Genomic DNA, 17,426 nt, shown 5'->3' with positions numbered 1-17,426 from the left:
TTGTCGGGGCCTGGTGGCTTATCATACGTTTGCAAACTGTATGTAACTAAGACCTCTGGATTTCTATTATATGTATATATATATAGTCTTTCATGTCTTGGTACAGGTACAGCTCGGTGTGCTGGGGGACACCAGGGGTTTATCCCCAATGTATTTCTAGCCAGACTATCCCCTCCCTTTCATGCACCTGAATTGTACTTCCTAATTGATTTGAGCAACTTACATTTTGTTCTGTTAGTATGAGGGGCATGGATGGGACCAGTGTTTGGAGGGTATGCTGGTCTCTGTATTGCCATTTGGAGATCCCGGGGGTATCTTCAGGTAAGTTAGCTCTCAATTTGGATACATTTGCTCAGATGCCATTATCATGTGGCATTATGTTATATTACCCGGAAGGGTTGTTATTATTATTAGTACCTGGGGTGGGTCTGGGGTGCGGTTCCCCCTGGATTGGTGGGGCTGGGCTGCTCTGGGGTAGCACACTGCGAGATCTTATTTAGCACCCCCTTAACACATTTATTAATCCTTCTGGTCTTTTAATTACACTCTCACTAGTATATTAATTTTTGTATATAGATTTTGTTTTCCTTTTATTAACACATACTAACACTTTACCTTCTCGCATTGTGCTGCCCTGGGGTAGCTGGCCTTTGCCGGTTTGTGGGGTCCTGCACCCCGGGCCCAGACCTAGAGATAGGGACCACCAGCATCAGAGGAGCCTTGTCGGGGCCTGGTGGCTTATCATACGTTTGCAAACTGTATGTAACTAAGACCTCTGGATTTCTATTATATGTATATATATATAGTCTTTCATGTCTTGGTACAGGTACAGCTCGGTGTGCTGGGGGACACCAGGGGTTTATCCCCAATGTATTTCTAGCCAGACTACCCCCTCCCTTTCATGCACCTGAATTGTACTTCCTAATTGATTTGAGCAACTTACATTTTGTTCTGTTAGTATGAGGGGCATGGATGGGACCAGTGTTTGGAGGGTATGCTGGTCTCTGTATTGCCATTTGGAGATCCCGGGGGTATCTTCAGGTAAGTTAGCTCTCAATTTGGATACATTTGCTCAGATGCCATTATCATGTGGCATTATGTTATATTACCCGGAAGGGTTGTTATTATTATTAGTACCTGGGGTGGGTCTGGGGTGCGGTTCCCCCTGGATTGGTGGGGCTGGGCTGCTCTGGGGTAGCACACTGCGAGATCTTATTTAGCACCCCCTTAACACATTTATTAATCCTTCTGGTCTTTTAATTACACTCTCACTAGTATATTAATTTTTGTATATAGATTTTGTTTTCCTTTTATTAACACATACTAACACTTTACCTTCTCGCATTGTGCTGCCCTGGGGTAGCTGGCCTTTGCCGGTTTGTGGGGTCCTGCACCCCGGGCCCAGACCTAGAGATAGGGACCACCAGCATCAGAGGAGCCTTGTCGGGGCCTGGTGGCTTATCATACGTTTGCAAACTGTATGTAACTAAGACCTCTGGATTTCTATTATATGTATATATATATAGTCTTTCATGTCTTGGTACAGGTACAGCTCGGTGTGCTGGGGGACACCAGGGGTTTATCCCCAATGTATTTCTAGCCAGACTACCCCCTCCCTTTCATGCACCTGAATTGTACATCCTAATTGATTTGAGCAACTTACATTTTGTTCTGTTAGTATGAGGGGCATGGATGGGACCAGTGTTTGGAGGGTATGCTGGTCTCTGTATTGCCATTTGGAGATCCCGGGGGTATCTTCAGGTAAGTTAGCTCTCAATTTGGATACATTTGCTCAGATGCCATTATCATGTGGCATTATGTTATATTACCCGGAAGGGTTGTTATTATTATTAGTACCTGGGGTGGGTCTGGGGTGCGGTTCCCCCTGGATTGGTGGGGCTGGGCTGCTCTGGGGTAGCACACTGCGAGATCTTATTTAGCACCCCCTTAACACATTTATTAATCCTTCTGGTCTTTTAATTACACTCTCACCAGTATATTAATTTTTGCATATAGATTTTGTTTTCCTTTTATTAACACATACTAACACTTTACCTTCTCGCATTGTGCTGCCCTGGGGTAGCTGGCCTTTGCCGGTTTGTGGGGTCCTGCACCCCGGGCCCAGACCTAGAGATAGGGACCACCAGCATCAGAGGAGCCTTGTCGGGGCCTGGTGGCTTATCATACGTTTGCAAACTGTATGTAACTAAGACCTCTGGATTTCTATTATATGTATATATATATAGTCTTTCATGTCTTGGTACAGGTACAGCTCGGTGTGCTGGGGGACACCAGGGGTTTATCCCCAATGTATTTCTAGCCAGACTACCCCCTCCCTTTCATGCACCTGAATTGTACTTCCTAATTGATTTGAGCAACTTACATTTTGTTCTGTTAGTATGAGGGGCATGGATGGGACCAGTGTTTGGAGGGTATGCTGGTCTCTGTATTGCCATTTGGAGATCCCGGGGGTATCTTCAGGTAAGTTAGCTCTCAATTTGGATACATTTGCTCAGATGCCATTATCATGTGGCATTATGTTATATTACCCGGAAGGGTTGTTATTATTATTAGTACCTGGGGTGGGTCTGGGGTGCGGTTCCCCCTGGATTGGTGGGGCTGGGCTGCTCTGGGGTAGCACACTGCGAGATCTTATTTAGCACCCCCTTAACACATTTATTAATCCTTCTGGTCTTTTAATTACACTCTCACTAGTATATTAATTTTTGTATATAGATTTTGTTTTCCTTTTATTAACACATACTAACACTTTACCTTCTCGCATTGTGCTGCCCTGGGGTAGCTGGCCTTTGCCGGTTTGTGGGGTCCTGCACCCCGGGCCCAGACCTAGAGATAGGGACCACCAGCATCAGAGGAGCCTTGTCGGGGCCTGGTGGCTTATCATACGTTTGCAAACTGTATGTAACTAAGACCTCTGGATTTCTATTATATGTATATATATATAGTCTTTCATGTCTTGGTACAGGTACAGCTCGGTGTGCTGGGGGACACCAGGGGTTTATCCCCAATGTATTTCTAGCCAGACTACCCCCTCCCTTTCATGCACCTGAATTGTACTTCCTAATTGATTTGAGCAACTTACATTTTGTTCTGTTAGTATGAGGGGCATGGATGGGACCAGTGTTTGGAGGGTATGCTGGTCTCTGTATTGCCATTTGGAGATCCCGGGGGTATCTTCAGGTAAGTTAGCTCTCAATTTGGATACATTTGCTCAGATGCCATTATCATGTGGCATTATGTTATATTACCCGGAAGGGTTGTTATTATTATTAGTACCTGGGGTGGGTCTGGGGTGCGGTTCCCCCTGGATTGGTGGGGCTGGGCTGCTCTGGGGTAGCACACTGCGAGATCTTATTTAGCACCCCCTTAACACATTTATTAATCCTTCTGGTCTTTTAATTACACTCTCACTAGTATATTAATTTTTGTATATAGATTTTGTTTTCCTTTTATTAACACATACTAACACTTTACCTTCTCGCATTGTGCTGCCCTGGGGTAGCTGGCCTTTGCCGGTTTGTGGGGTCCTGCACCCCGGGCCCAGACCTAGAGATAGGGACCACCAGCATCAGAGGAGCCTTGTCGGGGCCTGGTGGCTTATCATACGTTTGCAAACTGTATGTAACTAAGACCTCTGGATTTCTATTATATGTATATATATATAGTCTTTCATGTCTTGGTACAGGTACAGCTCGGTGTGCTGGGGGACACCAGGGGTTTATCCCCAATGTATTTCTAGCCAGACTACCCCCTCCCTTTCATGCACCTGAATTGTACTTCCTAATTGATTTGAGCAACTTACATTTTGTTCTGTTAGTATGAGGGGCATGGATGGGACCAGTGTTTGGAGGGTATGCTGGTCTCTGTATTGCCATTTGGAGATCCCGGGGGTATCTTCAGGTAAGTTAGCTCTCAATTTGGATACATTTGCTCAGATGCCATTATCATGTGGCATTATGTTATATTACCCGGAAGGGTTGTTATTATTATTAGTACCTGGGGTGGGTCTGGGGTGCGGTTCCCCATGGATTGGTGGGGCTGGGCTGCTCTGGGGTAGCACACTGCGAGATCTTATTTAGCACCCCCTTAACACATTTATTAATCCTTCTGGTCTTTTAATTACACTCTCACTAGTATATTAATTTTTGTATATAGATTTTGTTTTCCTTTTATTAACACATACTAACACTTTACCTTCTCGCATTGTGCTGCCCTGGGGTAGCTGGCCTTTGCCGGTTTGTGGGGTCCTGCACCCCGGGCCCAGACCTAGAGATAGGGACCACCAGCATCAGAGGAGCCTTGTCGGGGCCTGGTGGCTTATCATACGTTTGCAAACTGTATGTAACTAAGACCTCTGGATTTCTATTATATGTATATATATATAGTCTTTCATGTCTTGGTACAGGTACAGCTCGGTGTGCTGGGGGACACCAGGGGTTTATCCCCAATGTATTTCTAGCCAGACTACCCCCTCCCTTTCATGCACCTGAATTGTACTTCCTAATTGATTTGAGCAACTTACATTTTGTTCTGTTAGTATGAGGGGCATGGATGGGACCAGTGTTTGGAGGGTATGCTGGTCTCTGTATTGCCATTTGGAGATCCCGGGGGTATCTTCAGGTAAGTTAGCTCTCAATTTGGATACATTTGCTCAGATGCCATTATCATGTGGCATTATGTTATATTACCCGGAAGGGTTGTTATTATTATTAGTACCTGGGGTGGGTCTGGGGTGCGGTTCCCCCTGGATTGGTGGGGCTGGGCTGCTCTGGGGTAGCACACTGCGAGATCTTATTTAGCACCCCCTTAACACATTTATTAATCCTTCTGGTCTTTTAATTACACTCTCACTAGTATATTAATTTTTGTATATAGATTTTGTTTTCCTTTTATTAACACATACTAACACTTTACCTTCTCGCATTGTGCTGCCCTGGGGTAGCTGGCCTTTGCCGGTTTGTGGGGTCCTGCACCCCGGGCCCAGACCTAGAGATAGGGACCACCAGCATCAGAGGAGCCTTGTCGGGGCCTGGTGGCTTATCATACGTTTGCAAACTGTATGTAACTAAGACCTCTGGATTTCTATTATATGTATATATATATAGTCTTTCATGTCTTGGTACAGGTACAGCTCGGTGTGCTGGGGGACACCAGGGGTTTATCCCCAATGTATTTCTAGCCAGACTACCCCCTCCCTTTCATGCACCTGAATTGTACTTCCTAATTGATTTGAGCAACTTACATTTTGTTCTGTTAGTATGAGGGGCATGGATGGGACCAGTGTTTGGAGGGTATGCTGGTCTCTGTATTGCCATTTGGAGATCCCGGGGGTATCTTCAGGTAAGTTAGCTCTCAATTTGGATACATTTGCTCAGATGCCATTATCATGTGGCATTATGTTATATTACCCGGAAGGGTTATTAATATTATTAGTACCTGGGGTGGGTCTGGGGTGCGGTTCCCCCTGGATTGGTGGGGCAGGGCTGCTCTGGGGTAGCACACTGCGAGATCTTATTTAGCACCCCCTTAACACATTTATTAATCCTTCTGGTCTTTTAATTACACTCTCACTAGTATATTAATTTTTGTATATAGATTTTGTTTTCCTTTTATTAACACATACTAACACTTTACCTTCTCGCATTGTGCTGCCCTGGGGTAGCTGGCCTTTGCCGGTTTGTGGGGTCCTGCACCCCGGGCCCAGACCTAGAGATAGGGACCACCAGCATCAGAGGAGCCTTGTCGGGGCCTGGTGGCTTATCATACGTTTGCAAACTGTATGTAACTAAGACCTCTGGATTTCTATTATATGTATATATATATAGTCTTTCATGTCTTGGTACAGGTACAGCTCGGTGTGCTGGGGGACACCAGGGGTTTATCCCCAATGTATTTCTAGCCAGACTACCCCCTCCCTTTCATGCACCTGAATTGTACTTCCTAATTGATTTGAGCAACTTACATTTTGTTCTGTTAGTATGAGGGGCATGGATGGGACCAGTGTTTGGAGGGTATGCTGGTCTCTGTATTGCCATTTGGAGATCCCGGGGGTATCTTCAGGTAAGTTAGCTCTCAATTTGGATACATTTGCTCAGATGCCATTATCATGTGGCATTATGTTATATTACCCGGAAGGGTTGTTATTATTATTAGTACCTGGGGTGGGTCTGGGGTGCGGTTCCCCCTGGATTGGTGGGGCTGGGCTGCTCTGGGGTAGCACACTGCGAGATCTTATTTAGCACCCCCTTAACACATTTATTAATCCTTCTGGTCTTTTAATTACACTCTCACTAGTATATTAATTTTTGTATATAGATTTTGTTTTCCTTTTATTAACACATACTAACACTTTACCTTCTCGCATTGTGCTGCCCTGGGGTAGCTGGCCTTTGCCGGTTTGTGGGGTCCTGCACCCCGGGCCCAGACCTAGAGATAGGGACCACCAGCATCAGAGGAGCCTTGTCGGGGCCTGGTGGCTTATCATACGTTTGCAAACTGTATGTAACTAAGACCTCTGGATTTCTATTATATGTATATATATATATAGTCTTTCATGTCTTGGTACAGGTACAGCTCGGTGTGCTGGGGGACACCAGGGGTTTATCCCCAATGTATTTCTAGCCAGACTACCCCCTCCCTTTCATGCACCTGAATTGTACTTCCTAATTGATTTGAGCAACTTACATTTTGTTCTGTTAGTATGAGGAGCATGGATGGGACCAGTGTTTGGAGGGTATGCTGGTCTCTGTATTGCCATTTGGAGATCCCGGGGGTATCTTCAGGTAAGTTAGCTCTCAATTTGGATACATTTGCTCAGATGCCATTATCATGTGGCATTATGTTATATTACCCGGAAGGGTTGTTATTATTATTAGTACCTGGGGTGGGTCTGGGGTGCGGTTCCCCCTGGATTGGTGGGGCTGGGCTGCTCTGGGGTAGCACACTGCGAGATCTTATTTAGCACCCCCTTAACACATTTATTAATCCTTCTGGTCTTTTAATTACACTCTCACTAGTATATTAATTTTTGTATATAGATTTTGTTTTCCTTTTATTAACACATACTAACACTTTACCTTCTCGCATTGTGCTGCCCTGGGGTAGCTGGCCTTTGCCGGTTTGTGGGGTCCTGCACCCCGGGCCCAGACCTAGAGATAGGGACCACCAGCATCAGAGGAGCCTTGTCGGGGCCTGGTGGCTTATCATACGTTTGCAAACTGTATGTAACTAAGACCTCTGGATTTCTATTATATGTATATATATATAGTCTTTCATGTCTTGGTACAGGTACAGCTCGGTGTGCTGGGGGACACCAGGGGTTTATCCCCAATGTATTTCTAGCCAGACTACCCCCTCCCTTTCATGCACCTGAATTGTACTTCCTAATTGATTTGAGCAACTTACATTTTGTTCTGTTAGTATGAGGGGCATGGATGGGACCAGTGTTTGGAGGGTATGCTGGTCTCTGTATTGCCATTTGGAGATCCCGGGGGTATCTTCAGGTAAGTTAGCTCTCAATTTGGATACATTTGCTCAGATGCCATTATCATGTGGCATTATGTTATATTACCCGGAAGGGTTGTTATTATTATTAGTACCTGGGGTGGGTCTGGGGTGCGGTTCCCCATGGATTGGTGGGGCTGGGCTGCTCTGGGGTAGCACACTGCGAGATCTTATTTAGCACCCCCTTAACACATTTATTAATCCTTCTGGTCTTTTAATTACACTCTCACTAGTATATTAATTTTTGTATATAGATTTTGTTTTCCTTTTATTAACACATACTAACACTTTACCTTCTCGCATTGTGCTGCCCTGGGGTAGCTGGCCTTTGCCGGTTTGTGGGGTCCTGCACCCCGGGCCCAGACCTAGAGATAGGGACCACCAGCATCAGAGGAGCCTTGTCGGGGCCTGGTGGCTTATCATACGTTTGCAAACTGTATGTAACTAAGACCTCTGGATTTCTATTATATGTATATATATATAGTCTTTCATGTCTTGGTACAGGTACAGCTCGGTGTGCTGGGGGACACCAGGGGTTTATCCCCAATGTATTTCTAGCCAGACTACCCCCTCCCTTTCATGCACCTGAATTGTACTTCCTAATTGATTTGAGCAACTTACATTTTGTTCTGTTAGTATGAGGGGCATGGATGGGACCAGTGTTTGGAGGGTATGCTGGTCTCTGTATTGCCATTTGGAGATCCCGGGGGTATCTTCAGGTAAGTTAGCTCTCAATTTGGATACATTTGCTCAGATGCCATTATCATGTGGCATTATGTTATATTACCCGGAAGGGTTGTTATTATTATTAGTACCTGGGGTGGGTCTGGGGTGCGGTTCCCCCTGGATTGGTGGGGCTGGGCTGCTCTGGGGTAGCACACTGCGAGATCTTATTTAGCACCCCCTTAACACATTTATTAATCCTTCTGGTCTTTTAATTACACTCTCACTAGTATATTAATTTTTGTATATAGATTTTGTTTTCCTTTTATTAACACATACTAACACTTTACCTTCTCGCATTGTGCTGCCCTGGGGTAGCTGGCCTTTGCCGGTTTGTGGGGTCCTGCACCCCGGGCCCAGACCTAGAGATAGGGACCACCAGCATCAGAGGAGCCTTGTCGGGGCCTGGTGGCTTATCATACGTTTGCAAACTGTATGTAACTAAGACCTCTGGATTTCTATTATATGTATATATATATAGTCTTTCATGTCTTGGTACAGGTACAGCTCGGTGTGCTGGGGGACACCAGGGGTTTATCCCCAATGTATTTCTAGCCAGACTACCCCCTCCCTTTCATGCACCTGAATTGTACTTCCTAATTGATTTGAGCAACTTACATTTTGTTCTGTTAGTATGAGGGGCATGGATGGGACCAGTGTTTGGAGGGTATGCTGGTCTCTGTATTGCCATTTGGAGATCCCGGGGGTATCTTCAGGTAAGTTAGCTCTCAATTTGGATACATTTGCTCAGATGCCATTATCATGTGGCATTATGTTATATTACCCGGAAGGGTTATTATTATTATTAGTACATGGGGTGGGTCTGGGGTGCGGTTCCCCCTGGATTGGTGGGGCAGGGCTGCTCTGGGGTAGCACACTGCGAGATCTTATTTAGCACCCCCTTAACACATTTATTAATCCTTCTGGTCTTTTAATTACACTCTCACTAGTATATTAATTTTTGTATATAGATTTTGTTTTCCTTTTATTAACACATACTAACACTTTACCTTCTCGCATTGTGCTGCCCTGGGGTAGCTGGCCTTTGCCGGTTTGTGGGGTCCTGCACCCCGGGCCCAGACCTAGAGATAGGGACCACCAGCATCAGAGGAGCCTTGTCGGGGCCTGGTGGCTTATCATACGTTTGCAAACTGTATGTAACTAAGACCTCTGGATTTCTATTATATGTATATATATATAGTCTTTCATGTCTTGGTACAGGTACAGCTCGGTGTGCTGGGGGACACCAGGGGTTTATCCCCAATGTATTTCTAGCCAGACTACCCCCTCCCTTTCATGCACCTGAATTGTACTTCCTAATTGATTTGAGCAACTTACATTTTGTTCTGTTAGTATGAGGGGCATGGATGGGACCAGTGTTTGGAGGGTATGCTGGTCTCTGTATTGCCATTTGGAGATCCCGGGGGTATCTTCAGGTAAGTTAGCTCTCAATTTGGATACATTTGCTCAGATGCCATTATCATGTGGCATTATGTTATATTACCCGGAAGGGTTGTTATTATTATTAGTACCTGGGGTGGGTCTGGGGTGCGGTTCCCCCTGGATTGGTGGGGCTGGGCTGCTCTGGGGTAGCACACTGCGAGATCTTATTTAGCACCCCCTTAACACATTTATTAATCCTTCTGGTCTTTTAATTACACTCTCACTAGTATATTAATTTTTGTATATAGATTTTGTTTTCCTTTTATTAACACATACTAACACTTTACCTTCTCGCATTGTGCTGCCCTGGGGTAGCTGGCCTTTGCCGGTTTGTGGGGTCCTGCACCCCGGGCCCAGACCTAGAGATAGGGACCACCAGCATCAGAGGAGCCTTGTCGGGGCCTGGTGGCTTATCATACGTTTGCAAACTGTATGTAACTAAGACCTCTGGATTTCTATTATATGTATATATATATAGTCTTTCATGTCTTGGTACAGGTACAGCTCGGTGTGCTGGGGGACACCAGGGGTTTATCCCCAATGTATTTCTAGCCAGACTACCCACTCCCTTTCATGCACCTGAATTGTACTTCCTAATTGATTTGAGCAACTTACATTTTGTTCTGTTAGTATGAGGAGCATGGATGGGACCAGTGTTTGGAGGGTATGCTGGTCTCTGTATTGCCATTTGGAGATCCCGGGGGTATCTTCAGGTAAGTTAGCTCTCAATTTGGATACATTTGCTCAGATGCCATTATCATGTGGCATTATGTTATATTACCCGGAAGGGTTGTTATTATTATTAGTACCTGGGGTGGGTCTGGGGTGCGGTTCCCCCTGGATTGGTGGGGCTGGGCTGCTCTGGGGTAGCACACTGCGAGATCTTATTTAGCACCCCCTTAACACATTTATTAATCCTTCTGGTCTTTTAATTACACTCTCACTAGTATATTAATTTTTGTATATAGATTTTGTTTTCCTTTTATTAACACATACTAACACTTTACCTTCTCGCATTGTGCTGCCCTGGGGTAGCTGGCCTTTGCCGGTTTGTGGGGTCCTGCACCCCGGGCCCAGACCTAGAGATAGGGACCACCAGCATCAGAGGAGCCTTGTCGGGGCCTGGTGGCTTATCATACGTTTGCAAACTGTATGTAACTAAGACCTCTGGATTTCTATTATATGTATATATATATAGTCTTTCATGTCTTGGTACAGGTACAGCTCGGTGTGCTGGGGGACACCAGGGGTTTATCCCCAATGTATTTCTAGCCAGACTACCCCCTCCCTTTCATGCACCTGAATTGTACTTCCTAATTGATTTGAGCAACTTACATTTTGTTCTGTTAGTATGAGGGGCATGGATGGGACCAGTGTTTGGAGGGTATGCTGGTCTCTGTATTGCCATTTGGAGATCCCGGGGGTATCTTCAGGTAAGTTAGCTCTCAATTTGGATACATTTGCTCAGATGCCATTATCATGTGGCATTATGTTATATTACCCGGAAGGGTTGTTATTATTATTAGTACCTGGGGTGGGTCTGGGGTGCGGTTCCCCCTGGATTGGTGGGGCTGGGCTGCTCTGGGGTAGCACACTGCAAGATCTTATTTAGCACCCCCTTAACACATTTATTAATCCTTCTGGTCTTTTAATTACACTCTCACTAGTATATTAATTTTTGTATATAGATTTTGTTTTCCTTTTATTAACACATACTAACACTTTACCTTCTCGCATTGTGCTGCCCTACGGTAGCTGGCCTTTGCCGGTTTGTGGGGTCCTGCACCCCGGGCCCAGACCTAGAGATAGGGACCACCAGCATCAGAGGAGCCTTGTCGGGGCCTGGTGGCTTATCATACGTTTGCAAACTGTATGTAACTAAGACCTCTGGATTTCTATTATATGTATATATATATAGTCTTTCATGTCTTGGTACAGGTACAGCTCGGTGTGCTGGGGGACACCAGGGGTTTATCCCCAATGTATTTCTAGCCAGACTACCCCCTCCCTTTCATGCACCTGAATTGTACTTCCTAATTGATTTGAGCAACTTACATTTTGTTCTGTTAGTATGAGGGGCATGGATGGGACCAGTGTTTGGAGGGTATGCTGGTCTCTGTATTGCCATTTGGAGATCCCGGGGGTATCTTCAGGTAAGTTAGCTCTCAATTTGGATACATTTGCTCAGATGCCATTATCATGTGGCATTATGTTATATTACCCGGAAGGGTTGTTATTATTATTAGTACCTGGGGTGGGTCTGGGGTGCGGTTCCCCATGGATTGGTGGGGCTGGGCTGCTCTGGGGTAGCACACTGCGAGATCTTATTTAGCACCCCCTTAACACATTTATTAATCCTTCTGGTCTTTTAATTACACTCTCACTAGTATATTAATTTTTGTATATAGATTTTGTTTTCCTTTTATTAACACATACTAACACTTTACCTTCTCGCATTGTGCTGCCCTGGGGTAGCTGGCCTTTGCCGGTTTGTGGGGTCCTGCACCCCGGGCCCAGACCTAGAGATAGGGACCACCAGCATCAGAGGAGCCTTGTCGGGGCCTGGTGGCTTATCATACGTTTGCAAACTGTATGTAACTAAGACCTCTGGATTTCTATTATATGTATATATATATAGTCTTTCATGTCTTGGTACAGGTACAGCTCGGTGTGCTGGGGGACACCAGGGGTTTATCCCCAATGTATTTCTAGCCAGACTACCCCCTCCCTTTCATGCACCTGAATTGTACTTCCTAATTGATTTGAGCAACTTACATTTTGTTCTGTTAGTATGAGGGGCATGGATGGGACCAGTGTTTGGAGGGTATGCTGGTCTCTGTATTGCCATTTGGAGATCCCGGGGGTATCTTCAGGTAAGTTAGCTCTCAATTTGGATACATTTGCTCAGATGCCATTATCATGTGGCATTATGTTATATTACCCGGAAGGGTTATTATTATTATTAGTACCTGGGGTGGGTCTGGGGTGCGGTTCCCCCTGGATTGGTGGGGCTGGGCTGCTCTGGGGTAGCACACTGCGATATCTTATTTAGCACCCCCTTAACACATTTATTAATCCTTCTGGTCTTTTAATTACACTCTCACTAGTATATAAATTTTTGTATATAGATTTTGTTTTCCTTTTATTAACACATACTAACACTTTACCTTCTCGCATTGTGCTGCCCTGGGGTAGCTGGCCTTTGCCGGTTTGTGGGGTCCTGCACCCCGGGCCCAGACCTAGAGATAGGGACCACCAGCATCAGAGGAGCCTTGTCGGGGCCTGGTGGCTTATCATACGTTTGCAAACTGTATGTAACTAAGACCTCTGGATTTCTATTATATGTATATATATATAGTCTTTCATGTCTTGGTACAGGTACAGCTCGGTGTGCTGGGGGACACCAGGGGTTTATCCCCAATGTATTTCTAGCCAGACTACCCCCTCCCTTTCATGCACCTGAATTGTACTTCCTAATTGATTTGAGCAACTTACATTTTGTTCTGTTAGTATGAGGGGCATGGATGGGACCAGTGTTTGGAGGGTATGCTGGTCTCTGTATTGCCATTTGGAGATCCCGGGGGTATCTTCAGGTAAGTTAGCTCTCAATTTGGATACATTTGCTCAGATGCCATTATCATGTGGCATTATGTTATATTACCCGGAAGGGTTGTTATTATTATTAGTACCTGGGGTGGGTCTGGGGTGCGGTTCCCCCTGGATTGGTGGGGCTGGGCTGCTCTGGGGTAGCACACTGCGATATCTTATTTAGCACCCCCTTAACACATTTATTAATCCTTCTGGTCTTTTAATTACACTCTCACTAGTATATTAATTTTTGTATATAGATTTTGTTTTCCTTTTATTAACACATACTAACACTTTACCTTCTCGCATTGTGCTGCCCTGGGGTAGCTGGCCTTTGCCGGTTTGTGGGGTCCTGCACCCCGGGCCCAGACCTAGAGATAGGGACCACCAGCATCAGAGGAGCCTTGTCGGGGCCTGGTGGCTTATCATACGTTTGCAAACTGTATGTAACTAAGACCTCTGGATTTCTATTATATGTATATATATATAGTCTTTCATGTCTTGGTACAGGTACAGCTCGGTGTGCTGGGGGACACCAGGGGTTTATCCCCAATGTATTTCTAGCCAGACTACCCCCTCCCTTTCATGCACCTGAATTGTACTTCCTAATTGATTTGAGCAACTTACATTTTGTTCTGTTAGTATGAGGGGCATGGATGGGACCAGTGTTTGGAGGGTATGCTGGTCTCTGTATTGCCATTTGGAGATCCCGGGGGTATCTTCAGGTAAGTTAGCTCTCAATTTGGATACATTTGCTCAGATGCCATTATCATGTGGCATTATGTTATATTACCCGGAAGGGTTATTATTATTATTAGTACCTGGGGTGGGTCTGGGGTGCGGTTCCCCCTGGATTGGTGGGGCTGGGCTGCTCTGGGGTAGCACACTGCGAGATCTTATTTAGCACCCCCTTAACACATTTATTAATCCTTCTGGTCTTTTAATTACACTCTCACTAGTATATTAATTTTTGTATATAGATTTTGTTTTCCTTTTATTAACACATACTAACACTTTACCTTCTCGCATTGTGCTGCCCTGGGGTAGCTGGCCTTTGCCGGTTTGTGGGGTCCTGCACCCCGGGCCCAGACCTAGAGATAGGGACCACCAGCATCAGAGGAGCCTTGTCGGGGCCTGGTGGCTTATCATACGTTTGCAAACTGTATGTAACTAAGACCTCTGGATTTCTATTATATGTATATATATATAGTCTTTCATGTCTTGGTACAGGTACAGCTCGGTGTGCTGGGGGACACCAGGGGTTTATCCCCAATGTATTTCTAGCCAGACTACCCCCTCCCTTTCATGCACTGAATTGTACTTCCTAATTGATTTGAGCAACTTACATTTTGTTCTGTTAGTATGAGGGGCATGGATGGGACCAGTGTTTGGAGGGTATGCTGGTCTCTGTATTGCCATTTGGAGATCCCGGGGGTATCTTCAGGTAAGTTAGCTCTCAATTTGGATACATTTGCTCAGATGCCATTATCATGTGGCATTATGTTATATTACCCGGAAGGGTTGTTATTATTATTAGTACCTGGGGTGGGTCTGGGGTGCGGTTCCCCCTGGATTGGTGGGGCTGGGCTGCTCTGGGGTAGCACACTGCGAGATCTTATTTAGCACCCCCTTAACACATTTATTAATCCTTCTGGTCTTTTAATTACACTCTCACTAGTATATTAATTTTTGTATATAGATTTTGTTTTCCTTTTATTAACACATACTAACACTTTACCTTCTCGCATTGTGCTGCCCTGGGGTAGCTGGCCTTTGCCGGTTTGTGGGGTCCTGCACCCCGGGCCCAGACCTAGAGATAGGGACCACCAGCATCAGAGGAGCCTTGTCGGGGCCTGGTGGCTTATCATACGTTTGCAAACTGTATGTAACTAAGACCTCTGGATTTCTATTATATGTATATATATATAGTCTTTCATGTCTTGGTACAGGTACAGCTCGGTGTGCTGGGGGACACCAGGGGTTTATCCCCAATGTATTTCTAGCCAGACTACCCCCTCCCTTTCATGCACCTGAATTGTACTTCCTAATTGATTTGAGCAACTTACATTTTGTTCTGTTAGTATGAGGGGCATGGATGGGACCAGTGTTTGGAGGGTATGCTGGTCTCTGTATTGCCATTTGGAGATCCCGGGGGTATCTTCAGGTAAGTTAGCTCTCAATTTGGATACATTTGCTCAGATGCCATTATCATGTGGCATTATGTTATATTACCCGGAAGGGTTGTTATTATTATTAGTACCTGGGGTGGGTCTGGGGTGCGGTTCCCCCTGGATTGGTGGGGCTGGGCTGCTCTGGGGTAGCACACTGCGAGATCTTATTTAGCACCCCCTTAACACATTTATTAATCCTTCTGGTCTTTTAATTACACTCTCACTAGTATATTAATTTTTGTATATAGATTTTGTTTTCCTTTTATTAACACATACTAACACTTTACCTTCTCGCATTGTGCTGCCCTGGGGTAGCTGGCCTTTGCCGGTTTGTGGGGTCCTGCACCCCGGGCCCAGACCTAGAGATAGGGACCACCAGCATCAGAGGAGCCTTGTCGGGGCCTGGTGGCTTATCATACGTTTGCAAACTGTATGTAACTAAGACCTCTGGATTTCTATTATATGTATATATATATAGTCTTTCATGTCTTGGTACAGGTACAGCTCGGTGTGCTGGGGGACACCAGGGGTTTATCCCCAATGTATTTCTAGCCAGACTACCCCCTCCCTTTCATGCACCTGAATTGTACTTCCTAATTGATTTGAGCAACTTACATTTTGTTCTGTTAGTATGAGGGGCATGGATGGGACCAGTGTTTGGAGGGTATGCTGGTCTCTGTATTGCCATTTGGAGATCCCGGGGGTATCTTCAGGTAAGTTAGCTCTCAATTTGGATACATTTGCTCAGATGCCATTATCATGTGGCATTATGTTATATTACCCGGAAGGGTTGTTATTATTATTAGTACCTGGGGTGGGTCTGGGGTGCGGTTCCCCCTGGATTGGTGGGGCTGGGCTGCTCTGGGGTAGCACACTGCGAGATCTTATTTAGCACCCCCTTAACACATTTATTAATCCTTCTGGTCTTTTAATTACACTCTCACTAGTATATTAATTTTTGTATATAGATTTTGTTTTCCTTTTATTAACACATACTAACACTTTACCTTCTCGCATTGTGCTGCCCTGGGGTAGCTGGCCTTTGCCGGTTTGTGGGGTCCTGCACCCCGGGCCCAGACCTAGAGATAGGGACCACCAGCATCAGAGGAGCCTTGTCGGGGCCTGGTGGCTTATCATACGTTTGCAAACTGTATGTAACTAAGACCTCTGGATTTCTATTATATGTATATATATATAGTCTTTCATGTCTTGGTACAGGTACAGCTCGGTGTGCTGGGGGACACCAGGGGTTTATCCCCAATGTATTTCTAGCCAGACTACCCCCTCCCTTTCATGCACCTGAATTGTACTTCCTAATTGATTTGAGCAACTTACATTTTGTTCTGTTAGTATGAGGGGCATGGATGGGACCAGTGTTTGGAGGGTATGCTGGTCTCTGTATTGCCATTTGGAGATCCCGGGGGTATCTTCAGGTAAGTTAGCTCTCAATTTGGATACATTTGCTCAGATGCCATTATCATGTGGCATTATGTTATATTACCCGGAAGGGTTATTATTATTATTAGTACCTGGGGTGGGTCTGGGGTGCGGTTCCCCCTGGATTGGTGGGGCTGGGCTGCTCTGGGGTAGCACACTGCGAGATCTTATTTAGCACCCCCTTAACACATTTATTAATCCTTCTGGTCTTTTAATTACACTCTCACTAGTATATTAATTTTTGTATATAGATTTTGTTTTCCTTTTATTAACACATACTAACACTTTACCTTCTCGCATTGTGCTGCCCTGGGGTAGCTGGCCTTTGCCGGTTTGTGGGGTCCTGCACCCCGGGCCCAGACCTAGAGATAGGGACCACCAGCATCAGAGGAGCCTTGTCGGGGCCTGGTGGCTTATCATACGTTTGCAAACTGTATGTAACTAAGACCTCTGGATTTCTATTATATGTATATATATATAGTCTTTCATGTCTTGGTACAGGTACAGCTCGGTGTGCTGGGGGACACCAGGGGTTTATCC

This window comes from Pseudophryne corroboree, chromosome 7 (genome assembly GCF_028390025.1).
Source record: "Pseudophryne corroboree isolate aPseCor3 chromosome 7, aPseCor3.hap2, whole genome shotgun sequence".
NCBI lineage: Eukaryota > Metazoa > Chordata > Amphibia > Anura > Myobatrachidae > Pseudophryne > Pseudophryne corroboree.
Note: the sequence above shows the minus strand (reverse complement) of the source record.